This window comes from Ambystoma mexicanum, chromosome 9 (genome assembly GCF_040938575.1).
Source record: "Ambystoma mexicanum isolate Mex_15411 chromosome 9, UKY_AmexF1_1, whole genome shotgun sequence".
In the NCBI taxonomy this organism is placed as follows: domain Eukaryota; kingdom Metazoa; phylum Chordata; class Amphibia; order Caudata; family Ambystomatidae; genus Ambystoma; species Ambystoma mexicanum.
Window position 1 is genome coordinate 1323628524 of NC_090931.1, and position 27353 is coordinate 1323655876.

The window sequence follows — 27353 nt, forward strand, 5'->3', positions numbered from 1 at the left end:
GTCAACTCCTGAACGTGCTACCTGAGAACCACTGATATCGATGCTAATCTGCTTGTCGTCGTGCTATTTGTGAACTTCTGTGAGCTCTTCGAGCAAACTCATCAGTGTGCTAGCTGTGGCCATCTACCTGTTCTCCTCCCACAAACTACTGGGCTTGCAGAATCTAACTGTTTGTTGGTCAAGGTAAGGCCATGTATCAGTCATATTTCAGTCATTTTTTAAACTTCTATCTATTTGCGAGTAGAGTACTCAATAGTGCTATGCTCATTGGTCTCATTGCTATTGACTTGTTTCAATTGTTATGCTATCAGATCTATTTATTTTCATCTGTGTTAATTGTCATCGAATTGCATCCTTTGCGGGTCCTGTCTATAATGTAAGCATGTTTCCTTCTCGTGCAAGACAGTACATTCAAGGGTCGAGTCAAATGCTCAGAGTTTAGTTCCATCATTTTTTAATTTGTGAAAGTAATGCAAATACTAAGCCGCACTTGATGAACTGGTATAGTTCCGGCGACCAAAACAAACCTTGCATTGAACATGGTATGGTTCATTTACTTTTTTATGACATTTTTATTCATCAAGGTTTTATAATAATGTTGATATTCACTTGTCAGAATTTTCAACGATGCCTGCCTGTTCGATTAGCGGTTGCCCTTCGAAGACCCATGCTAAATCTGAAGGCACTACAATGCCTGTATTCCCTAAAACTGTTGATTGAATAAGAGAATGGGTCAGACATTGCGTATATCCACTGGATGAGCTTGAAAGTAGTCCAACAAGTCTTTGAGGACAAGAGGGGTGCTCGATACCGCATCTGCAGCTGGCACTTTTCCTCGAACATGTATGCCACATCTTGGGTAACAAATAAGAATAAACGGCGAACGACACGAAAATTGCTCGCAAACGCTATTCCCACTCTATTCGTCCACATTCAACCACTGGTGAGTCAAGTGTCTGGATTTAGCTTAAGGCCTTGCGGTAGTGTGTAGGTAGCCGAATGGATTAATTTATATTTTAGGTGTTGTGTCCCTTGTAATACTTTCGATATTGATATGAGTGTGTAGCTTTTTGAATAATGACATTTATCAATATATATATATATATTTTTTTATAACCCCCAAAGGAAATCTATTTATGGGCACAGGGAACTGTGCTATATTGCTCATTTTCAAAAGCATTATTCTCAAGTATTCTGTCGGCTTACATGGCAATTTTTATTATTGGCATTTCATTATCAAACAATTTACCTTTACAACTGCTTGACTATCCACTGAATCTGAAGCAAGAACATTCTACATCCGTGACGTGCCCGCAGTTATCAACCACTTCTAGCGCGTATCAGGTAATCTTACTTGGCTATTCCGCTACAGACTTGTTTTATGCATGTCAAGTAATAGTTTTTATGTATCGTGTAATTATTTAACCAAATGTTTGGTTAGTGCTTTCCAATTGATATACACCTTAGTTGTCGTCCCCTGGTGTTTGTTTTCAGTTATAATTAGTGTTATCCATACTAATGCAAGTAGTGTCTTTCAGGGAGATGCTGAAGCATCCACCACATTGACCACATCCATAGATATTCTTCAGCAGCACGAGGTATGGATACTGACAGCTCCATCGAACTAGATCAGAGCTGGAATACTTGTCGTTTGATTGTTCTACACAATGTTTCATTCGTGGTTCGCCATTGATATGTACCTGTGCGGTCAACCCCAAGTGTGTTATGTTTTCAATATTGTAATCCTTACTAATGCAAGTACTATTTATCAGGCAGTAGATGGAGCGTCAACCCCTGCACTTGATGCAGAGCCTGACATTCAAGTAATCCCAGGGGAAATGGAAGCGGAACCATGCGTATACGAATCGGCGCAACAGCTTTCGGAAGTGCGCACTACATTTACAACATCCATAGATATTCTTCAGCAGCACGAGGTATGGATACTGACAGCTCCATTGAGGGTGATCATATAAAGTGATTCCATTTGCTATACTTTCTTCCTTATTAACGCAAGTACTGTGTTTCAGGTAGACGACAGAGCTTCCTCTACAATCACAACATCCCTTGTAGATGATGCAGATGTTAAGAAATCGAAGAAATAAGTCGATTAAATCGGATCATATTTAGATATACATTGATTCTTTTAGACAATGCATCATTTGTGGTTATCTCTTTATATGTACCTGTTGCCGTCGACACCAAGTGCGTGCTATGTTAACAATATTGAAAACCATACTAATGCAAGTACTGTGTTTCAGGGAGTTGCTGTGGCGCCCTCTCCAATAAAATCATTCATGGCAGTCTATGCGGAGCCAGAGGTATGGATACTGACAATTCCATCGAACTAGATCAGAGCTCGAATACTTGTCGTTTGATTGTTCTGCACAATGTTTAATTCATGTTTAGCTATTGAGATGTACCTCTGTGGTCGTCCTCGCGTGTGTTTTATGTTTTCAATATTGTGATACATAGTAATGAAAGTACTATGTTTCAGGGAGTCGATGGAGTGTCATTCCGTGCTGTCTATGCGGATCCAGAAAATAGTCGTTGCAGCGCAAGAGGAAGGGAAGACATGCGGAAACGAATCGGAGCAACAGCGTGCAGATGTTGAAGTTCGAGTCAAAGTTGCAAAGAAACAAAAATAAGGTTAATTACAAACCGGTCATATTTTTAGAAATCGTTTTGTGCTGGGGACTATATTATGTTTTTTTTTCTGTCAATTGTACTACACTTTATCTTGTGTTTAAACTGAACATCCCTTTTCCAATCTGTCCTCTAGTTACCCATGGGTGTACGAACTATACATGCACAGTCAGTGAAGCAAATGAGAGATGTTGCTTGCCAGACCATTTACACTATGGAGGAACTATTAATTCAGGCACAACGTGTTCAGACTCGAGATGCTCCTGTTCAATGGCCAGAACATAAATTGAATGTGTCCGGAGAATCCAGTAAAGTTTTATTGGACCGTTGCTACAGTGTGACTGCACCACCACAAAAAGATGATACTGGATGTATTGAAGATAGCTCTGAAGTAGTCACAGATCAATTCACACAATCTACACCAGCAAAAAAAATGCCACCCAAAAAGCTGTCAACATTGTTGTGTTCTCCCATCAATGTTCAAGTAACAGATGTTGAAATGACAGAGAATGAACCAGCAGCACTATTCACCGATGCATCAGAACCTGATATCGGCGATATTAGTTTAAATTCTGGTGATATGTCCGCAACGATGCAGTCTGAAACAACTGTGATGCAGGATGACAGTCTAATGAAAGAGGGCAAATACACAGTATTCGACAGTTGTTTGATGGATATTATAAGTATGCTGAAATGTGGGCATTCTGTTAGAGGGGAAGTATGTGGGAAGCCATTGTTTCATGTGACTCATCAAACACAAGGCAGTAACGTCAAAATACATGCCACCTGTACATTACATCGTACGTTCTCATGGTCTGCACAACCGATGCTGGGGAAACTGCCAGCAGACAATCTACTGTGTGCAGCTGCCTCACTTTTTAGTGGGTCCAGTTTTAGAAAGTTAGTCTTTCTTTCAGTTTGTGGGACTCCATTTCATTTCTAAAACGCAGTACTACAAATTCCAACATGATTATCTATTTCCGGCCATTAGTGATGCTTGGAAAATGGAACAATTGTCTCTAGAAAGTACATTTGAAGGCAAACGATTCAGGCTAGCCGGCGATGGCAGAAAATCCAGGGTTGTCGCACTGTCCAAGTACTGTACCTACCACATTCAGGACATGGATAGTAAGAAAATTGTGAGTTTGGTGGTCATGCAGGTGTCCCAGTGTAAATCCTCAGTGGCCATGGAGAAACTAGGATTCATAAAATCATTGGAATATCTACAATCGAGGGGAATGCACATCGACCTCATAGCCACCGACAGACAAATTTCAATAGCCAAGACAATGAGAGAGCAGTTCCCACATATTAAACATCCCATGAAATATGACTATAAAGGAGAAAACGGACTGAATCTGAAAAATGCGCTTGAGTTTCCCACACCACCTTCCAAAAACCTTCAACATGAATACATTCAAAGATAATGTGTTTGAACGTTCCCAGAATACAAAGGCAATGCCAACATTTGTCGTCTTGGGAAAATCCTGCCCCCCCCTTGAAAAGCATTGATGGAGTGATGTATGCCCTGTGATGGAAGAAGAACATTGAAGTAGGCTTGCTGAGACAATCGCCTTGGAAATATTAGTCCACACATAGGGCCAAAGCCTTTGGGGGTAATTTAGAAAGCAGTCTTGGTTCCAAGCCGCTAGATATTTATGTAGGACTCCATCAGTTGACTAAGATGAACTATCTTTATACAACATAGCCGCTGTGACATTGGGGTTGGATAGATGAAGTAGTCTTTGAGCTGAATAATTGTTTGCATTACACAATTAGCATATTTTCCATGATGGCATCTGATAAACCTGCATATTGCTGTAGAAAAGACACTGGCGCATGAAATGTAGTTATGAACTCATCAAAAGTAAGGGGAATACCCTGAACGAACAGCTGTTACACATATTTAATGCCAAGAGAGCCATGGTCTCCAGCATACATTTCTTTTGTTAATTTTTATTAGGGGGTTTATCCAAATATATTGTGATATAAACTTGGATCTTTTTGAACTTAACGAAAACAAGTATGATTGAAGGTACATAATAGAAAAATTAATACTACTACTATTGAAACATTTATCATTTTTGATATATGGGCAGTCCATAAGAATATGGGAGATAATCGCTTTCTCTAGAACATACCAGTTGGGAGAGAAATGATTTATAAACACTGATGTTGTGGGATTAGAGTACTTTAATCATGGGAATACCATGCCAAGTAAGAGCTTCAAACATTAAGTTCCATTATACTCTGTCAAAAGCTTTTTCAGCATCAAGCGCTATTGCCACATATGGATTTCGGGAATTTTGACTGATGTTGAGAATATTGGTAAAGAGTCTAAAAGTGGCAGAGGATAAACGACCTTTGACATAGCCCACCTGATCATTTTTGATTAAGTATGGAAGAAAGGAAATAAGTATTAGCTAGGATTTTGGCAAAGGTTTTACAGTCAGTATAAATTACAGATATGGGCCTATAATGTTGAACCAATTCAGGGTCTTTGTTGGGTTCAGGAAATGCAATAAGCATTGCTTCAGAGAAAGATCCAACAGCTTTTTCGTGCGCAATGAAGGAGGTATAAAGTACATTAAGTTTAGGGACCGGTATGTCTTTAAAATGGGCAAGATAATCAATCGAGAAACCATCTGGACCTGGAGCTTTTCCTTTTTTAAGGTAATTAATAGCTCTATGTACCTCATTTGAAGATGTAGGCAAATCTAAAGATTGTAGGTTAGAATTTGCATAGGAATTGCAATGTATATGCTTAAGGAAATCAGTAGCATTGGTGCTATTGGGCAATGCTTCAGAGGAGTACAACTTTTGATAAATGTTTGAGAGAACTTGCAGAATGTTCTTATCGTTTGTGACTCTATTACTGTCATGATCCTTAATAACAGTAATCTTTGCTTTCTTTTTTTGTTTGGGGATATGACGCTAATGATTTCCTGGTTTTGTTAGTAAACTGATAAATCTTGGACTTAACTTTAAAAAAATTGCGCATAAGTATTCAGTCACCAAGTTATTATACATCTATTTTAAGTTTAATAATCTCTTGAAGAATAGGGGTGGAATTAGTCTGTGTTTGTTGTAAGGACTTGCTAAGTTTAAGAATATTTTCTGATTCTTTTTGAGTTTTTCTTTGTGGTGGTGTATGATATAATGTAACCTCTTAATATCACTTTAAAGTAGTCCCACTGATTATGTACAGATGTATCAGCTGAGGAGTTCTCAGCAAAGAACGGAGTATGTTGTTGATGGATACATTTCACAAATTGTTCATCTTTCAAAAGAGCGGAATGAAATCTCCATCTGTTATGATGATGTACAGTTTGTGCATTGGATAATTTGATATGAACAGAAGCATGATAAGACAACGTAATACTCTCTATTTTGGCATCTAATAGACGATTAGTCAGGGATTTAGATGCAAATACCCAATCAATCATCGAAAAGGAGTTATGGGGAGGTGAATAAAAGGTATAATCCAGATCTGATGGATGGGTGATGCGCCAAGTATCGATGAGACCTTTTTCAGAGACACAATTACTAAATTGTATATGGGATTTGTTAGATTTAAAGCACACATTGGACTTTTTTTTATCAAGCAGAGGGTCTACAACCTCATTTCAATCACCAAATGCGCACACAGCACTATCTGCGCTTTGGTCCATGGTCCCGATTCCTGCTTCCCCTTCCCAGCGCAATCCCGCCTCCCGGCCCTCCCACGCACCCTGATTGGTCCAAGCATCCTTGCAAAGAATAGCCCGGTGCGCGGCATCCTCGCCGGTCCATTGAGATCCACCATGCGACCAAGGTGAGTTGCACTGTAGGCTTGAGCCCCAGAGCCTGGCCTAATAACTTTCTGTGCTTTATTTGTTAAAAAGAAAATGCACACACATGACTCCTTCCCCATCCCAGCTCAATCCCGCCTCCCACGCGCCCTTATTGGCCCCTCCTTTCCATATCATGAACTCTCCCAGGGCAGCCGCCTGCCCGCAGCCCTTGCAGCTAAGGGCCCCAAGGCAAAGGGCGGCTCAGAACAGTGTCAGCAGGGGAAGCTAGTGGCCAGCCGTAAACCAGCTGCAACCACCAAAGTAAGTGTGGCATGGGTAGGGAGTAGAGCAATTATTCTACTCCAGAAAGTCCTGCCACTCTACATTACCTTACATCAGAACATAACTTAATACCCATATTGCATGGTTAAATGTAGGCTTCTCTCCCACTATACAGGACTCTCAAAGCTAGCTGTAGGACCCACCATGCAGGATTCTCGAATCTACGTATAGCCTGCTCCTTTATTATATGATGAGACCTACTGCATTTTGAACCTAGGCCTCTTGCACACTATACAGGATTCTCAATATAGGTGTAGCCTCCATCTTTGTTTATTGTATGATCTAACCTACTGCATTGTGATACCTAGGCGCCTCTGCCACTGTACAGGATTCTCAGACCTAGGCATAGCCCCTGTCTTTGTTTAATATATACAGATACCCGCTACAGTATGAAATGTGTGCCCATTGGTATAGGACTCTCAATTCTAGACCTGGACAAATATTGCCCCTGCCGAACAATCTCGCAGCCTACGGTACGTATATCTTCACACCACTAGTATGGACACAGGCCGCAGGCACGGCAAGCATCCATGCACAATAGAATACTGCTATGGCCAAGCACATCCGGTCTAGTGCTCACGTAGCTGTCCAGACAAACACCTGACGTACCTCAACACCTCTGCTACTAGCATACAGCAACCACCGCCCAAAGGGAACCAGTATAGCTGGCCTCACATGGACTCTCAACAATAGCAGTCTATCTCTAATCCTCAACAGTACCCACCCATATGTCTGACTTCTCTTGGGCCGCTTAGTCAAGCCTTGCCAGCCACCCAAGTCCTAGAACGGCCACATGCACAAATGCATCTCCTAAGCTAAACTCCCTAGAATTTCCAACCACGGTCACCTAGGGCGTTCAACCGAGGAAAAAGTGCATTGAGGCCACACAAGTGGGGAAAGAGCGCTATATAAATAACCAAATACAATACATACAAAGATTATTAGAGTGGGATTTGAGAATGTGATTCCTTAACCGATTCCAGAATGTAGGGTCTGCATTAGTGAGACCATAAACATTTAAAATAGGTGATTATATGGAATCCACCAGGAGTTTAACTATAATCCATCTTCCTACATCATCTTATTCTGTAGATAAGACTTTGCATTGAAGATGTTTATTAATAAGAGTAATAACCCCATTCTTCCTCCCATCTGCTGCACTTGAACGCTTGACCTACCCATAGACGTTTCAATTTGTTAGCTTCCACTTGCCAGAGGTGGGATTCTTGTAGACATGCAATAGGTGACTTAGCTCTATTATGGTGTGAGAGGATTTTCTGCCGTTTAACAGGATTATGTAGCCCTTTGACTATCCATGTGGCAATATTAAGTGTCATGGATAATGGTAACAGCAGTATAAACAAATTTGTAGTCTGACAAAGCACTGGTAATAGGAGACATAAACGGTACAGAAACACAAGGAAAAGGGAATGACCACCAAGAAGAACATAGAATTTTGCAATTTCCAAACAAACCAACAGGTGCAGGACCTAGTACTGGCTAGCGGGATACAGCCACTCCAATCCATGTTCATAAGAAGTCAAGAAGTGGTAGGGGTGGAGAACCAGATCCAAACGGGTCTGTTCCTCGCCACATCCCGGCGATAGGTGGTGGTCTAGTGGTGTCCATCTCATCTCTTCTGTGGCTCTGGATAAAGTTGCGCAAGTCACTCGAGTTTTGAAAGGTATATGTATGACAATTGAGTGTGACCTTTAGGGATGCTGGGTGGATAATTCCGTATCTGGCATGGAGTTGCCTTAACGCTGGTCTAAACACCAATAACTCCTTTCTTCTTGCTGCCGTGGCGTTAGAAACAGCCTGCGGTTTATAAATATTTTAGTGCCTTCCCACGTGAGTAACTTTTCCTCTTTTGCCTTGTCCACGATGAGTTGGACATGTATAGTCAAGCACTGCAAAGATTAGAGTTCTCGGAGCATTCTTAGGTGGTATTTTAGGCCCAACATGATGGGCTCTTGGGATATTAAGCTGCATGGTTGCAAGGAGATACAGAAGTAGACCAAGCATGTAGTAAAGACATTGAGTAGGATTGTCGTTTTCAATGGTTTCTGGAAGGCCAACAATTTTGTATATTGTTCCTATTTCTATTTTGTAAATAGCCCTCTTGTTTCTGTCGAAGTAGCCACATTTTTAAGCAACCTCACCTTTCCTGTGACAATCTTCAGTATTGCTAACCCTTCTTTCCACCTCATTGATCCTTGATTCATATGAGGAACATTTGTCGTCAAATTGCAATTTGGCTGTTGTAGCTTCCATGAATGGTTTAAGTGATTTGATTTTGTCCAAAATGGCTTGCATGACTGGGTTTTGTATGTCGTCTTTCGCCATAGGAGAGTCACTTTTTTGCCTTTTTGGAAGCATTACTAGCAGACGTTGATGGCAGATCCTTAGAAAGTCCTTTCTTTGAGGCCATGCCGAGGCCGTGTACGAAATGCCAAGTACATAGGAAGCTCCTGCCTTGAGCTAAATCAATAATAAGAAACACGCCTCCCAAAAACTGAGGCGAAAGTTGTCACTTGTTAGAGGAAAATTCCTTTTTAAGTTTTTTTAAAAAAATTTTTTTTTTACCATGAGCACATGTATATGCTAGTCAGCAGTTGTACAACCTTTTTCTGTGTAAGTTTTCACACTTGCAAGTCAAGAGGTTGCTTTTAAGAGTTCATGCTTAGGTGTTCATGCGTACCCTTAGAATGAGGAAGCTGCATTAGCTAATTCAATTCCAGACATCCAAACATACAGAATGCCATTTGTTCACTGGAAATATTTTGGAAAAGCCATACGAATTTCCTTCATGTTTAGAAGATTGCAGACATGAATCATACTTAGAATGCTACAAGTCAACTAAAATTGGAGAAGAATAAGCTTTTTTTAAGATTGTGGTCAGCTATAATTATGAATAAGTATATTTGAATAACCAATGTCTTGGCAAGTATAAGCTTAAGTGCTTATTTACGTTGCTGTACCTTTTAATTCAGAGTGTCTTTGTTGTAAGTGAAACGCGCTCCCTCGCGTTCACTGGTGTATGATAGGTTATTTATAACATGCTTAATACCAAGAGGTTTCTAAGCGCGGACCCAGGGATTGAACCTGTGGTGCCCGTGACGTCTTGCTTCCAAGGCGAGCATGTTGCCCCTGAGCTATCCTCCCAAGACAAGTATCTGCAACACATCAGCCAGCCAGCTGACTGAACGTGTCGGGTGTCTTCTGACGTGACCTCGCTGCTGCAGGCCGTGCCTCCGAGGTGCGCAGATGATTACACCCTCCGGGCACAAAGCTCATATGGACTTGGCGCGCCACACAATCTTCTAATTCACGAAGAGAAGAGCTGATATGTTTATGAAGCCAGTATTTGTTTGTAAAGGGCACAATTAAGTAAAGAATATATGTGCCGGGACGGGAGCTCGGAATCAGCCGACCGCCCTCATCGGCGCTTGGCTACGCCCCTGCCCTGGAGTGTTAATGAAGCGATAAAACAGCTGAACTGTGAAAGGGTGAACCATGGACTAAGCGTTCTAAAACTGGTATGAACAGTAGTATCGGCGCATAGCTTTCACGAGTATCAGCTGCTTTAACTTTTTGGATCTTGTACAAAACAATTGTAACAATACGGTGTATCTTGTTGGTTTTTAACCTATCCCTGCCCTGCATGTACCTATCAAGTTAGTGCATATTGGGGGGGGGGGGGTTAGCAAATTGGTGGTAAGATTTTGTATGTTCAGTTATATGGGAATGCGCTTCTAGGAGGTCATTAATCTGCATCTGGAGAAAGATTTGGCTGGAAAGGAAAGCGGCTACACGTGTGACAAAAGTCTGTTCTAGATCTGGGCCAAATGGGTGGTGAAGACTGCCAAAATGATCAGGTGGATAATATCCTTTGAGATTCGGGTTATGAATGGAAGAGTAAAGTGGATTCAGTAATTAATGATTCCATGCTGGGTTTTTTTTAGGAAGGATCTTGACAGAGGTAATTTGGCATCTTGTGTCATAAACAAATGTCCGTCCTCTCTGCATAGTGAAGTTGGTTGGTATTGTTCCTGTGTGAAATTGTTTTGATTGGCAAAGAGGGCAGGAATTCTATTTCTGGATGTATTTATCTATGATGTCAGATATGCATGTTTATCCTAAAATCACAATAGAACCAGTAAAGTTGAATGAGATAGTCGTGTTAGTTTGGACCATAATAGTTGAAGTATAAGAGTGCCTTTATGAGTGTGGCACTGTGCCATAATCTGTGCTGGGGCCTGATTATGGGCTATGTGTTATGATGTGCAGTGATGTCTCTGACATAGAATGTGGAGTGTTGGTGGAGGTTTGGAGTGCTGGGTTCTATGGATGTCAGTTGGATCTAATGTGCTGGGCTGGATGGATGTCCCAGTGCTTTCTTTATTTTACAACTAGAGAATAAACCTACATGTAAACCTACCTCCTGGTGGTTCCTGTTCTATGAAGGAGGTGGCTTCGCTTAGATCATTGGCGACAAGGATGTTTTTCTTTGCTGCTGGGAAGGGGCAGTAATTGAGAAGTGCTGCCTTCCAAGGAGACATCCATCCAGTAGTAAGAACCTGCAGGCCGGGCGGTGCAGTGGAGGTCCAGGTTGGGGATCCTGAGAGTCCAGTCCAGGTCAGGGTCCAGTTCGAGGATCCTGAGAGTCCAGTTGCCAGGCGGTGCATGACTGGAAGGGGTCCATTTACAAGGCTCAGCAAGGTGGGCTTTGCAGTGCGGGCACGAGGTCTACCGGGGGCTGAGGTGGCCAGAGGGTGTCCTCATGGGGCACAGAAGCTGTGCAGTGCAGCTTTGCATTTAGCGTCCCTTGACGCTGCTTGGAGTAGAGGTTCCTGCAGTGAAGTCGGAGTGAATGCTGCGTATGCCGCGTAATAAGGAGCGGGTCGGCACAGCCCGCTGAGGTGACCTGCATTGTGCTGTTTGGAGCCCTTTTGGTCGAGTGTAGCGGCATTGGGTATGGCGGAGGAAGTTATTGCAGTGACTGATGGCCGTGTTGTCCGTTTGGTGTCTGTAAGCAAAGTGATGACTTCGCAGAGAGGAGGGCCGGCGTCCCAGCATGTCTTGCTGGAATGCAACGCTCCGTTGGAGCGCGACATGAACGCAGAAGGCTGCGTGGATTTGTTGAGGAGAATCAGAGGGGCCGAAGGGTAGCCGCATGGAACGGCTGTTTTTATGGAAGTTTGGGGGCCATTCAAGGAGGAACGTTCATGGCGGCGGCAGCAGCAGCTGTACAGTTTTGATGCTTCAGTGGGATCTGTGGCTGCGGATTGCAAAGACTATGTCCGGAGGATCAGGGGCAGATTGGAAGAGTTTGGAGCTTCTTTGGGAGTGCCGTTGGGTGTTCAACTCAAGGAGGATGCGTCGCTGGAGTTCATCAAGCGTTTACGCGGCGGGAGAGAGAGATTGTGTCTGGAGCCCTGGTGTGACGCTGTGTTGGAGGGAACTGGATCCCGACATGTGGGGCTCGCACGTTATGGAGGATCTATCAAGTCCAGAGGTCCTCATGCGGTAGGTGTCGGGGGAGGCCTGTTATGTTTGTTGTGTTTATGTAGTGGCCTCGGGATAGTATGTGTCAAGGGGTTGGGTCCTGGGTCAATGTTAGTAGTTTAAGGCCTGTTAATATATACTGCTGTTGTGTTTATGTTGGTGGCCTGCTGTTTAGGATATTACTATTGGGTTTTCAGTATGGACTCGTGGGTCCATTGGCAATTGTGATTGATTTATTTATTTATTTTATTTTTTGTGCAATGTTTTCATTTGCAGGATGGGTTGAATTGGACATGTGGGTGTGGGGATGGCGCAGGGACTTTAGCGCCATGTCAATTTCACTTGCCTTGCATTTATTGCCTTGCATTTCATGGACATGTTGTTGTGGGGTTGGTGCAGGGCTTTTGGCACCATGGACTTTGTGGTTATTGGTTATTGTGGGGTTTTATGTATTGTCCTTTGGTGTTTGTAGGGGAGGTTTCCCCTGGCAATCTCTGGGGTGGCCGGGTGGGCTCTGGAGGGGCTGTCCGTTGTGGTTAAGGGGCAGTGAGGTGCAGTTAAGGGGCAGTGAGGTGCTGTCTATGGTGCGGTTAAGGGGCAGGGAGGTGCTGTCTATGGTGCGGTTAAGGGGCAGTGAGGTGCTGTCTATGGGGCAGTGAGGTGCTGTCTATGGTGCGGTTAAGGGGAAGTGAGGTGCTGTCTATGGTGCGGTTAAGGGGAAGTGAGGTGCTGTCTAGGGTGCGGTTAAGGGGAAGTGAGGTGCTGTCTAGGGTGCGGTTAAGGGGAAGTGAGGTGCTGTCTATGTTGTGGTTAAGGAGCAGTGAGGTGCTGTCTGTTGTGGTTAAGGGCAGTTAGGTGCTGTCTAGCTAAGTTATGGGGGATAGTGTGTTGAGGTTGATGTTTGGCGGTAGGATCGGAGTTTTGGTTCTGAGTTTGTGGGTTTTTGGTTTGGAGTTTTTGGAGTTGGACACAGACATGGTGGCCACATGTTTGTGTGGGGCTTAAATGTCGAGTGGGTTAGTTTTGGTTGTGGTGTGCGGGGTCTCCACCGGGGAAGGATTGGTTGTTTGGGTTCCTTCCATTGTTTTTCTTCAGCTGGTTTTTAGCTGTGGGGTGTCAGGCTTTTGTGAGGGCCTGTGGTTTGGGTTTAGTTTTTTTGTGTTTTCCATTTAAGATCTTGGCTAGATTATTGTGGTGTAGGGTGTAGCAGATTGGCTCAGTGGGAGTTATTTCTGCACTGGTGTGAGCTGTGTATTTCTTTGTGACGATTGGGGTGTTCTTTCATCTTTGATTTTGGTTAGCAGTGTTGCAATCAAAGTGTTGTGTTCTAGTGGTGGGTGTTAGGCAGAATTATATGCAGTACCCTTTGGGAACACTATACAAAATTAAGACTACAAGTGACATTAAAATTTCACCTTTGGTACAAGCTTGTACTACACAGTTATAGTGGTAGCAGTAGCGCAGCAGCCAGACTTATCCAAGAGTAAGTAAGCAGTACAAATAGTTACACAAAGGACGGCAATTACTATGATTCAGGCAAACTCTGACTCAAGGTTTCTAAGTAAAAGAATATATATTTATTTACTCAACAGTTGTATAACATTTCACTATTCTAAGAAAGTTAAAAATCACAATCATAAATACACCACACCACTTCCCTTAAATTCCAGACAAGTTAAGCTCACAAAATGAAGTGGGAGCAAAATGGCAATCCAGCAGTTTAAAAGGGAGGGAAAGACAAAGTTATTAGAAATTGGGCAAAACCAACAGGTAAGTACTCGGGGCAATTGAACAAGAGAGACTACAGTGAGGATATCGGATAGAAAAGGCTTAGGGCCAAAGTCAATGGGTCAAAAGTCTTTTGCTCAAGATCACACAGTTCAGGGTAGTTTGCTGTAAAGTTTGTGGCACAGATTCCGGACAAGGTTGGTTGGTAGAAAAGTTAGATCAAAGAGAAGAGAAGGACAAGCCCTCGGATTGGAGAAAGATTTCAAACACTTTCCCCGCGGCTGGCCGAAACGGACAACCGGATTTGCACAGTACCTTAAAACGGAGAGGGAGCTGTAGCTGAGGCGGATGTTCCTGGTGGTTCCTGCAGGCTCACGGTTCCTAAAGCGACTCTCGGACTGAAACGAAGTAGGAAGACTGTAGGGTCCTGCGCCACCCAGGGAACAAGCTAGCAGCAGAGCAAAAAAATGAATAAAAGGTGCGCTCCTTAAAACCCTAGCAGGGTCCGACCTTCCTGGCTATCCGGCCCACTGTAGCTCTGTACAGCAAATTCGACCAGAGGCGGGGTCCTGGTTTGTAGTTTGGGCAAACTGGTTGGTCCCACCAGCTCAAGGGAAGAAGTTTCCTGGAGGATCTTCTGTCGTCGGATTCGGAGATTCGGACCTGCAGCAGGGCTTCACTGGGCGGTTCAGTCGTGGTAGGGGTCCTCTTCTTCCAGTTCCTCGTTGTTTTTTTCGTTCCAGTGGCGACTCTGCTCTTCCAGTCCCAGAGACCTGCTTTTCATGCAGTTTTCCCCCATTCATACAGCCTGGCTGTCAATCACACAGCACGGTGGCTGGCCTGGCAAGGCCAGTCCCCTCAGCCAATCAGAGAAGAGTGCGACTTGGGTTACCAAGGGAACCCTTGGCAGGGGTCCGAAGATCCCTCCCTCACATCCTGCCTACCTAGACTATCAGGCGCCTTAAGGAGGGCTTCTGAAGCCCGCAAAAATACAGCGAACAAAGGAGTCATCCCCGGTTTGGCTCGCAGAGAAAAACACGAGAGACTTTAACAAAAAGAAATGGCGAATAAACCCAGCCGGAACCAAAATAAAATGTATTTGGTCAAGCGGGTTTATGTTCGAGGCTAATATAATAGCCTGGAACAATACCACATTTATATAATATAATCACGGTAGAAAAGTTAGGGTAGTTACCACTGCCACCAGCCAAGTCTTAATGTTAAGGGAGCGAAACAAGGCTCCAAGAGGTACAAACAAAAGGGATAAGAGTTAACCCTTTCCAATACTCCATGTAAGATGGGGTGTACTGGGTCTGCGGTTTAAAGTGACTATATAAAGTTAATGGCAACTGTACCTGTTTCTGGGGGACAATAGTGAGCCCTAGAAAAATGGAGTCAGTGGGAAGTCTCAAAGACAACCCTGTCACTGCACTGAAGGTGCTGTGTAAGACGCACATGGGTGGTGCACATGGAGTAGGTGAGGCTCCAGTGCCCAAGATCACACAAAAAGTGAAAACACACATAGCAAAACACATGCAAGAGTGTGAAAAAGGCTCACTCTTAACAGGTGAAAAAAATAAATCCTAGAAATCCAGCAAAGCTGCTGGGGGACTCTTTAGGTAAGGGAAATCAGCCATTTATGAGAATTCTCCCTAACAGTGGGTCATAACTTTTCTTGCAATATTGTGTCTGTGCTGGGTCTCGATTATGGGTTTAGTGTTATGATGTGTAGTGATGTCCCTGACATAGAATGTGGAGTGTTGGTGGAGGTTTGGAGTGCTGGGTTCTATGGATGTCAGTTGGACCTAATGTGCTGGGCTGGATGATGTCCCAGTGCTTTCTCTATTTTACAACTGGAGAATAAACCTACATATAAACTTACCTTCTGGTGGTTCCTGTTCTATGAAGGAGGTGGCTTTGTTCTGATAACAGTGCCTACAATGCTCAAACTAAAGGGCATCTTTAACAGGGTCCAAAATAATGTATGTAACCGGAGAACCTTATTAATGTGAGTGATGCCAAAGAAAGTCTTCGTTGAATTAGTCCAAATTGTATGCCACGGGTGCTGTATTACCCCAGTGCCAGTTCACCTGAATGGGAGGAATTGGATATATTTTGTCTGGCTTAACCCCTTAAGTGCCACCGACAAGCCGGCTTGTCATTGGAAACCGCTCCAGGTTGCCAGCGACGAGCCGGTTCGTCGGTTTTGGCACTCTGCTTTGCTCAATTCGAGCAAACCTGTAATCCAACCCCCGGGCTATGTGAGGGGGAGGTCCCCCCTCATTGCCAGGGGGCTGGATTACCTTCAGTTTCACGTCTGCGTGCGTAAAGCACGTCGGCGTGAAAGTAAATTCACTGCAGCAGCCATTTTCGGCTGCTGCGGTGAAGAGAGAAGGTAAGAGCCCTTCTTGCTCCGCGTCGATCTCCGGCTGTATTTCAAGCCGGAGATCGAGGCGGGTATCGTTGGAAAGGGGAGATTCTTCCTTTTACAACGATACCCATTGTGTGGCATTGCTGCCCGCGGATCGGGCACAGGGCGTGCGATCCATGGGCAGCAATGTCACCGGATCAATACAGATCCGTTTGTGATGCGGAGGGAGGGGGGCCTGCTTTCAAGGAAAACATGTGAGGGGAGGTGGGAGGGGGTTTTGGGCCCTGGGGCCTACTAGACCACCAGGGATATGGGAAAAAGTGGTGTCCTTGGAAAGGGGAGGTTCTCCGCTTTCCAAGGACACCATCTACATGAGGCATTGCTGGTCACGGATCGGCGCAGAGCGCTCGATCCGTGACCAGCAACCCACTGGACCACCATGGATCCGTTTGTGACTTGGTGAGGAGGGGGGCTGCTTCAAGTAAGCGGCCCTCTTTCCACCCCCCCACCCCGGCCCCCAAACTCGGCCCATGTGAACCCGGGGGCAGATGGCTGACCATCTGCCCCCAGGGAATGTAAACATAAAAAAAATAAAAAAAATGAAATGCTGGGAAAAGGGGGTGAGGCCACTAGCCACCATGGATTTCTTAATGAATGAAAGGGGGGTGCCCCCCCAACCGAAGTAGAAAGGGGGGCACCCCTTGTAAGGCTCCCTGGGGGGCAGATATCTGCTCCTAGGAAGGGACATCTGACCCCAGGGAGGGGTGCATGAGGTGCCGCCCCCATCTGGCGCCAGGGAGGGATGCATGAGGTGGGGTCCAAATGGCTGGGGGGGACACCTCATGCAGCCCTCCCTGGGGTCAGATGCCCCTTCCTAGGAGCAGATATCTGACCTCAGGGAGGGTTGCATGAGGTGGGGCCCTCCATTTAGGGTGGGGGGAGAGGGCCACCCCCCGTTGCAGTATAACATTCGCTGCCAATGTAGAGTGCCCCCCAGGCCCCCTAAAAAGCATCCTACGATTTTGTATTTTCTTTGTTTACCCAACTTCGCTTGGCGCAGATGGCCACATTAGTGTGCCAATCTACCCCTAGGGTGCCCAAACCCTACTGCCCCATGCATTGGGGGTCCTGCCCTATCTTTTGTGGTGGCCCTCTACCCCCACCCCAAATGGAGGGGGTGTACCTCACACAGCCGTTTGTAGGAGGCCCAGGGAGGCCTGCATGAGGTGCCCCCGCCACCCATTTGGGGTGAGGGGGGAGAGGGCCCCCAAAAATTGTGGGACAGGCCCCCCAGTGGGTGGTGCAGTAAGGTTTGGGCACCCCGGGGCCAGATTGGCACATCTATGTGCCCCTCTGCCCCAAGGTAAGTTTTGTAAACAAAGAAAAAAATGGAAAATGGTGGTAAGCTTTTTAGGGGGGGTTGTGGGGCACCCCAAAGGATCTGGGAATTTTCTAATGGGATGGGGCATTGACCCCCTTGCCCCCCAGCCGCAATGGAGTGGGTGCCATGTCATGCAGCCCTCCCTGGGACCAGATATCTGCTCCTCGGAACGAACGCCTGAGCCCAGGGAGGAGTGCAGGACAGCCCCCCCCCCATTATCTGCCCCTGGGGAGGGCTACATGAGATGGGCCGCCCCTCCAATTTGGCCATGTTTGGATTCCCACGGGTGTCCTCTTTTGGGAAATGCATGGGGTTCCCTGTTTCCCTTGCTGGCTTCGACACCCTAGGCCCAAATCAGTAGGTTGCCCACATGACCAAAATGAGCAGTGGCGAAAGACTTTGGGTTACCAGTGGGTTACCCTTTTTCTTTTGCGCCCCCGGTAGGTGCACCCACACATGTGAGGTACCGTTTTCATCGGGGCATGTGTGGGGACGCGGGAAGGTAGGCCATGTGGTGTTCGCGGTGTGTTTCAGTGGGTTGCCAGAGCGAAACGTCTGAGAATTGTCTTCATTTCCAGCCAATATCAGAGACATTTTCCTGTGTCCACTCACCGAAACACGTCGCCAACAACAGATGTAATACCTTCTCTTACAGGGGAAAAAAAAACACAGGTGGCTTTGTACATCATTTTATTGGAATTTTTGAAAAAACCCAAAGTTTTCTCCTTTTTTGCTTATTTTCTCTCAACCCCCTACAGCAACCTAGGATTCCTGGGTGGCGTTACGACCGTGGGAAAAAAGGAGCCAAATTTGGCCGATTTGGCCGAGATAGCTCATGCAACAAAAAAGTTACAAGCCATTGAATGGCCACATACTGAAATCACCAAAAAAGGCCCTGGCACTGGGGAGAAATACCCATGGCACATAAAGGGTTAAAGCCGGAACAAGGGCATTGTCCCGTTATCGGCCACCCTTGAAAAAGAACGTGAATTGGCCAAAATATTTTGTGATGTAAAAATATCGTATTTGCGGTGTTGACCTACGCATTTGTGGTACAACATCAAGCGGTTCAAGGAGGCTATTGCTGCGCGCTTGTTAAAATTGTATTATGTGCGGTTTATGGTAATAGTAGAAAGGATGATGATGATATGGATGTCGAGAGACTGATCTGCAAACCTCTTTCTGCGATTCTTAGTATGACGCCGCTGGAGGCGCTTTTTGCCATCTAGTGGCGATATTGCGTTTCGATCCAGTGTGAGCTGCTGCTGTCTGAACATTGGCGTGTTTCAACTAAACTGTTTATTCTGATATTACATTATAAGTGGGTTTCCAAAAATTGCACCGTTCTAAAGCTGACGCAATAGTGGCGCTTAAGTGTTGTTAAGGTGTCAGCAGTGCTGTTCTCACTATACGTTCATCGAACAGCAGCGCAACCCCAGGAAAAGGATGGTTGACTGTAACGTTGCTAGCCGCGCCTCTGACGAAAACGCAATCTCTTTAACTGTTAGGATGACTTTCCTGGGTTTTCTTCTCATACACAAGTTAAACTCCGGTGGTATGCAACACATCGAAAAATGAAACCTTTATTCTTGTTCGCATACTTTTATCTTTAACGACATCAAGCGATTTTATGGTTTCCCATGATGCCTTGCGCCCTTGCTCTGGAAATTACCATATTTGTGTATATCCGAGAAACGCTCCATTCATTTAGACGCGATATCGAACCCTGTTCTGTTTTTACAATAACTTTCATTCGAATCCTGTTAAGAAAAATGATCTTTAAATCATTTCACGACTTCCAGGAATGTGTACTTAACTTTGTTTTCGCCGTATGTCAGTTTGTGTTCTTATTTGGCTGCGACTAAGGGTGGGATGAAATAAATCCTCTTGCTCACCTTACGTGGGGAGAGGAGGTTTTCATTCTTTCAACGTATGGCCGTTGTTTGCTATTGTAGTAATTCCCACCCCATTTACTTTTCTATGCCAAACGAAACCCGGAAAACGCACCCTTCCCTTAGCACAGCGGCGTCAACGCTTTCCCGTCCGTAGCTAATTATTTCACAGCTTGCCCTGTGGTTTCTCCATCCACCCGGGTGGTGTGCAGGGTTGCCAGATTGCGATTTCCGCTCAAATGGCCTATTTAAAAACCATTTGTACGGGAAATTTCGGGAGTGGGGGGCTATTTTGGGGTAGTTGACACAGCAGTGCTTTTTACATTAAGTGTGCATATGCATAGGTGTAATTGTAATACAAAGCATGGATATTTAACACTAGTTAATGTTTATTTTAAAGTGTACACCTTTACATCAACGTGTCACAAAAACGAAGCCAAAAAAAGCCATGTACTTACCTCGCACTTTGCCACCAGCTGGCCCTTTTATTTATTATTTATTATTTATTTATTTTTACGCTACTTACCTTGTACCGCACTTCCCCCCCACCTCCTCCCCCTGCACTTTCTCCTTTTCCCCTTACCTCTGCACTTGCGCGATCTGAATGACACCTGGCCTAGTAGGATCGTTTGTCTGTCTTCCCCTTGTTTCCCTCCCTCCCTGCCTCGTCGCGCCTTGAAACACTTGTGTATAGGCGCGTTACAAATATCATATCATATCATATCATATCATATCATGTTTAATCAGCCGTGATCGTTGAGCAAGCACTGCCTTTTCCAAAGTCCTGGCCTGAGACACATTTAACATAGCAATGTGGGGCTGCAGCCAGCACCATAAGACCTGCAGACGCATTCATTTTGCTATAAGTAGAGCCTTTCTTGTGCATTTCTTTATCTGTAAATACTTTTTTTTTTTTACAACTTTATTTAATAGGATTAATACTCTAGGATTAAAACCAGACACGAATTAAATGTTACCAATATGCGTAAGTGTTGAAAACCAACACCAAGAAGAGCGTAAAGATGAGATCTCCAACACATTGCAATATTTTTTTTTAAAACATTCAATTATCGTTTTCACATTTGAATGTAAGATAGTGCAATCACAAATGTAATGCTATGGTAAGCAATAGTCAGACTTCCATACGTAGTAAGCTGCTGCCGTTATAACAATGGAGTCGGCACAATAGATAGTGCTCCAAAATTGATTATTTTTGATGCATTCAATTTGTGTAATCTAGTTACTTTTATCATGTATATTATTCAATTTCCTGCATTGAGTCAGAAGATGGCAGGCAGTTTCAATGTCCAATGCACATAAGCGACAGTCTGTCTTTTCAGAGTATTGTTGTCCATCTCCCCATATGCGCCAGCGTAGATAAGATATTAAACCATAAATATGTGATAAATCTGCATATTTTGATAGAATACAACTTAGTCCGATATTAACGTGAGGACAATTACGTAAATTCCTGTCAACCATACTCTTTGTATAATTTCAATGTAGCCAATTTATCAATATTGGTTCTCATATCAAAGTCTCAAGTTTTATTTTTTAATATATTCACTCTGTTCAGGTTGAAGATAAATTATTCCATGCATAGGTGTAGCTGCAAGGTATGCGTCGGTGCTGTTTCACTTAACTGCATCAGAACTACATTGTTAGCTTTTTACATCCATAGTTTACCTTCCAATTTTTCTATCCCAGTAATCATTGAGTGGCAGGGCAGAGAAACTGTACAGCATGCTTAGTAATATACTTTTACTATATATAGAAATCATTCCTTAAATGTTTTGGCCACCAATTTTGTGTATGACACGTTTCAATAAAACATTTTCTTTAGGGTTTTTCATTGAATGTAGTTGTAATAGAAAATCTGGGTTGGGGAGGTACATATAGAGAAGCCCAGCTAACTATAGTTTTCAACCCTTTATGGACTATGTATATGTGGGTGTCTTGTTTTTTTTCCCTCCTCCCAACAATTAGTATTTGTGTTTTGCTGGTGTTAATTTTGAGTTTGTTCGCTAAGGCGTAGGAGGATAGGGCAGCCAGTAATCTTTGCAGTCCTATTTATTTGTCACTTGTTAGGCGCTTATACAATTAAGCGCCCACAGGGCAAACAGGGTGGGGACAGGAGAAGGTAAACAATGAATTACAGCAAGGATAAATAATTGAATTCATTGTACAAACAAATAATGAGAATAAGGGAACGGGAGACCAACTTACTATGCCTTGTGAGTGTTCAGAACGTGCAAGTGCGGAGGGGGCAGAGGTGAGGGATGGGTGCTTTGATGCTCATGGAGAAGTGCTCAGGGTACTTGCTAAAAGGAGAAGAAAGTAATTGCAACCACCCATGGTTAGGGTGAGCCCAAGTAAGTGCAGTAGAAGACACCGGCTGGGATGAGAGATGTGGGAGGTAGTGGGGTCATGGCCCGAGGACACACAAGGGCCCTGCACATCAGTTACACTGCTGTAAGATTAACAGTGAAATAGAGGAGGAGAAGGAAGAGGTGAAGACAAAGGTCTTGAGGTTTGTTTCGGAACATAAGGAGGTCCTGCTCAAGACGCAGAGGGAGGGAGAGGGAGAGGGAGGCTGCTCGACAGGAGCGAGCCAGCTGAGGAAAGTGATTGACCATCAGCTCTCTGTTTAGCAAAGCGCTTAACACGCAGGGAGTTTGTGCCAGAGGAATGGAGGAGTCTAGAAACAGAGTATTTGGTCATGAAGCGTTTAAGATGGAGCTGTCTCCGGTCCCAGATAGCCTTGTGGCTGTTACATAGGGATTTGAATTTAATCCGTGCTGAGACCGGGAGCCAATGAAGGCTTTGTAGGGAAGGATATGTGGTCCCTAGGCTTGAGGATAAGTCTTGCTTCCCTATTCTGGGGTAGCTGGAGGGGTTGCAGGGAGGAGGAAGGTCGATTGACAAGGCTATTGCAGTAGTCTAGACTGGAGAGAATCAGAGCACGGGTAACATTGAGTCTAGCAGAGGTGAGGAAGGGTAGAGTCCCTTTGAGAAGGATGAGCTGAAAGTGGGACTTCTTGACAATGTCCTGAATATGAGGGATGAAGGAAAGGGAGGAGTCGAAGATTACTCACATTCCTGGCTTCAGTGGAGGGGGTGGGGTGGGGGCATGGAGGCAGGCCAGAGTGCGGGTAAGAAGTAAGGTACAGGGGACCCAATAGGGAGGAACTGTTTTGCTGGAATTGAGGCAGAGGTCATTATCAGTGCACCGAGCCTGGATGGCAGAGAGGCAGCCGGGATGAAAGAGGGTGCAAGGGCATCAGTGGGAAGTTTGAAGAAAAGTTGTGTATTGTCAGCATAGCACTGGAAGTTGGGGGAGAAGGAGGAAATGAGTTGTGCCAGCAGAGAAAGGTATGTTGAAGAGCCAGGGCGAAAGAACGGAGCTTTGGGGACACCACAGGTAGCGGAGGAAGAAGGAGAGGAGAAAGGGCCCAGTATGGTTTTGGAGGAAGGAGGTAAGCCAGCCCAGTGCCCTCTCCGTGAACTATAGGGGTTCGATCCAGCACTATCGAGTCAGGTTTATAGTGAATATGTTGAATGACATTTTTTCGAATGCCATAATGTCGGAAAAAAAATGTCGGAAAAAATGATTTTTTAAATTTTTTTTTTTAAATGTGGGGGGTTTCCCCCAAACCCGTTTTTTTTATTTACCATTTATTTTTACTAGCTAAAACCAAAAAAAACATACAAATAAAAAAAATGTGAAATTTTTTTTAGGCATTCTTTTTTTCAACATTATTGCATTCAAAAAAATGTTTTCGACACTTTAACTGGATACCATCGTGTCATCTGCGTATCCAACCCAGGGAACTGCTATCTTGCCGATATGGGGCGGAAAGTTGCATACTGACTTCATATCATTGTCGGTATCGCTGACATATTGACTGTACAGCATGGGGGCCAACCCACAGCCCTGTTTGATTTTGTTGGTCGGGACCTCCAAGGTGATCATAGCCTCCTGATTAGTTTGAACAACTACTGTAGTGTCAACATGTAATGCTTTAATAAAATACAGTAGGCTTGTGTCAATGTCACAGCTTTCGCGTTTGATCAAAGCAAAGATCTTAACTGTTTTGAAGCCTTAACTAAAATCAATAAAACCTAAATATATAAATCTTACGTCCTTTCCCCTTTCCTCTATACTGTATGGGCGTCCCTCGCTTGTGACGAAAAATAACCTTTTTTCACCAGGAAAAAAAAAATAATCTTCCCCTTTAAATTTATAAGTGCGTGGGGGCACGGCCCTGGGAGCATGCACTCCACTGACTCCGCCCACCGGCGCCAGTCCTCAGTCCTCGGTTCTGCGTCAATGCGAACATACCGCTTTCCCCAGCGCTATCACACCTACGCTCAGCGAACGATGTACACCGAACTGAAGGTGCCAACAGCACATCAAAGCTCTTGCGCTTTTTCCCCCTCTCAGTCCTACTAACCTACCCTCTTGCTTCTCAGATCTGCCAGTTGGTGACAGTGCGCGGTATAAATATCCTTTAACATAACAATGTGTGAAAGTGGTGAAGGTATAGTTCTGTTAAATAGGCATTTCAGGCTTTCGTTATTTTGCATTCTGGGACATTTTTTCTTTTTCTGGATGTGAAAAATAAAGCTACAGTGATATTATTTTAGATCAAGGTTTTCCAACATACGGCCCGCGGGCCACAATTGGGTCCTCCGAGCCATTTCATGTGGCCTGCGAGGCTGAACAGACAGACAATGGAATGATACATCAGCAAGCCGGCATGGGTTGCGATTTCCATTGGCTGAGAAATAGCCAATGGAAATACTGTTGCCATGAAAGGCACGTCATAGTGGAAAAAAAAAAACTTGCATGGTCACAGTATTTCCATTGGCTGTTTCTCAGCCGATGGAAATCACAACACGTAATATGTATGGGTGGAGTGAAGGCATACCGTGCCACCTTCACACTTCTGTTGCAGCCTGCGTGTGATCCAGCTGTCCAGCCCAGCATCACAGTGACCGAGGCCTGCACCCCTGCACCTGGTAAGTTTTTTTTTTTTTTTTAATTTTTTTTTTTTTGGGTTTTTTTTTCAATCTTTTTGAGCCAGTTGCAGGACACGGCCTGTTTTATTTATTTGGTCAATGTTTGTCGGGTCCACAGACCCGATCAATTTATTTATTTCTGCAATGTTGGGTCCGACCAACATTGCAGAAATAAATTAATCGGGTCCATATAAACAAATTTTATATTGCAGGGCTGACAGGACGCCTTGGAGCTCCGATGTCCCTGAGTGACAGTAATTGGACTGATGCGGTTGTGTGTTTCACATTAAGAGGACGCGGTCGCTTTGTCGTTTTTGAATAGGTATAAGAAAGAGCGGCAAGAAATAAAATTGGGCAGCTAGACTTCCCTATTTTTGACATTGAGGAAATAATAGACGATATGGTACACAGCATGGTCCCAGTATGCAACACGTTGAATAACACCACGTGAAGAGAATCAAAGTGTCCTGAAGACAGAACCAATGAGAAATGGAAAAGAAAATGTGTTTATATGCATTTCTGAATCGAGTATGGTTCTAGAAACACATGTTAAGTGTTGACACACGTATCCTCCCATAAAAAGGAGTTGCTTGATAGACACAAGAATTAGGGGTGTTATATTCTTTTCTGCAAAGTTGTGTCTTGATGCATATACACCAAAGATGAAATGGTGCATTGAGAAAAATACTCTGTGTGAATCATTACGGTCTTTTGTTTTAACAATGTTTTTTATTAGAAGTATGTTTTATGAATGTATAAATATTAAAATATGGATGTTAATTTTGATAACCATGTGTTTGACAATCGAGTTATGTTGAATAGAGTTTGTGTGTATGTGTCAAGGTGGACAATAGAAACAACCTTCTAGCCTTAAAGGGAGGAAGCTGTTTTTGTGGGATTTTCTCTTGTAGACGGTCCAACACCCCTCCAACTGCTCCCATAGGTATTGGGCATACTGCACAGGCAGAATCAATCATCAACACAGAAGTAATTAATGTGTATTGCAGAGATAAGCTGGTAAATGTATTGGGCGCACTGCACATGCTCAGGCATCATCAATCCTGCTTTGTACAGGACAATGCTGGCCTAAATTCGTAACAACCAGCATAGACATGTTGGACATAGGCATATTTTGGGCACAACCAGCATGCCAATGTGTTATATTAGTGACAGTGCTGTCTTTCACTGTGAACACATTGATGATTAAAATGTGTTGTGTTCTACAATGTTCTTGTCTGCTGTTGGTGATGTAGAATGTTTAGAACTGATTGTAAACTTATGGCTTTTGGGTCACTTTTTCTGCTGTAAAATGCACCATTTCAGCCCCATATTTGGGAATAAAAATCTTGGGGGTGGAGGACCCCCCCCCCCCAAACCCTCCCTAGATCGTTATAACTCCCTCGCTATGCTCGGACGCCCCCACTATTTCAGAAAAATATGAACACATACATACTGGAAGAAATCACAAGAAACTGACCTTTGATCACTGCCCCTGACACCAAAAGCTATCTTTGGGACTGCATGGCTATCACTGTCTGTGATGCTATTGTGTCAGAGGTCACACACCAACACTTTTGAATGTACTGCTTTGGGTGAGGGTGTTGACTTTTGGCTCGTCGGCCCACCGGGTGATAAAAAGTTAATGCTTCGGCCCCACATTTAAAAAGGTTGGACAAGCCTGTTTTGGATGAACATGTTTGTAGCAGGCATTGCATGTTTTCAGGTTTCTGGAATTTTAGTGTATTTTGCAAGTAAGCTTTAAGACAGAATTATTGTGGGCATTGAATGTTGAGAAGCAAAATTGACATGGCAAATATTAACAATCGACAATTCAAGACAATCGGAAGAGGGGGGTCAGATGTGCAACGAGGGGCCAGTGTCATTTGCAGGGAGGAGTGGCCATTGAGTGTAACCTATGTGTATGGCCTTACCTCACCATACCTGCTGTGCATGTGATTGCCTCCCCTCCATATTTCGCGTTTTGTCTGAAAATCCCTGACTGCAGGAGGTGGGATCTGCGAAGCTGTCCAGACAGTTACAAGCGGTGAGGAAATCACCCAAGAGCGTCCAATTCAAAGATCTCTTACATAGATGCCTAGATGTCCCATTCGGGAGATGCTAGTACAGTCCTGGGTTTAACTTTACATTCTGTGACTTGTAGTCCAGAGTTTCTCCATTATAAACCTGAGACTACAAGTTCCAGAATGCAAATTGAAATCCAAGGCTGAACTAGTATCTGAATGCCGTGGAGCTTGTTGGCATACATGCTATTAAGGCACCTGAACAAGTATGTGATTGGGCTAGTTCCCAATTCCATTTGGGCTATAGGTCAGCTTCCTTTTCTGGCAACCCTGTTGGTGTGCACTACTTTGCTTGTAGGCAAGATAAGAACACAACGTTAGAACAATGCAGATGGCAGTTGGCTAACCTCTCGTTTTCAGAAACTGCGAGAACAAGCAGTTGCGTGTTTTTCATATTTAATTATAAATGTACTGTAGACAAGGTCACTCGTTGAGGATTAATGAGCCTTTCAATTATACCCAGGTTGGAGCGCTCGTTTCTCTATTCCTTGTGTGACCTTGCGTGATTAGGTCCACCAGTGTTAGTCTTTCCTTTGCATCTTGGGACTTGTAGTTCTTGTTCTAAAATGGGCGAAATGGAGCTAGAAGTCCCAGAAATGCAAAGTATAAAAT

General features: G+C 44.2%; 1 protein-coding gene and 1 non-coding gene across 34 annotated transcripts in view; one reads left to right on the forward strand and one right to left on the reverse strand.

Annotated features, from left to right (window-relative positions):
• CLASP1 (cytoplasmic linker associated protein 1) overlaps positions 1-27353 on the forward strand; it is a 2584612-nt gene that overhangs the window by 179333 nt on the left and 2377926 nt on the right. The gene's annotated exons all lie outside the window — the stretch shown is intronic.
• LOC138490611 (U4atac minor spliceosomal RNA) lies at positions 19072-19197 on the reverse strand. The gene has a single exon (XR_011275550.1). It is a non-coding gene; the product is annotated as a U4atac minor spliceosomal RNA (small nuclear RNA).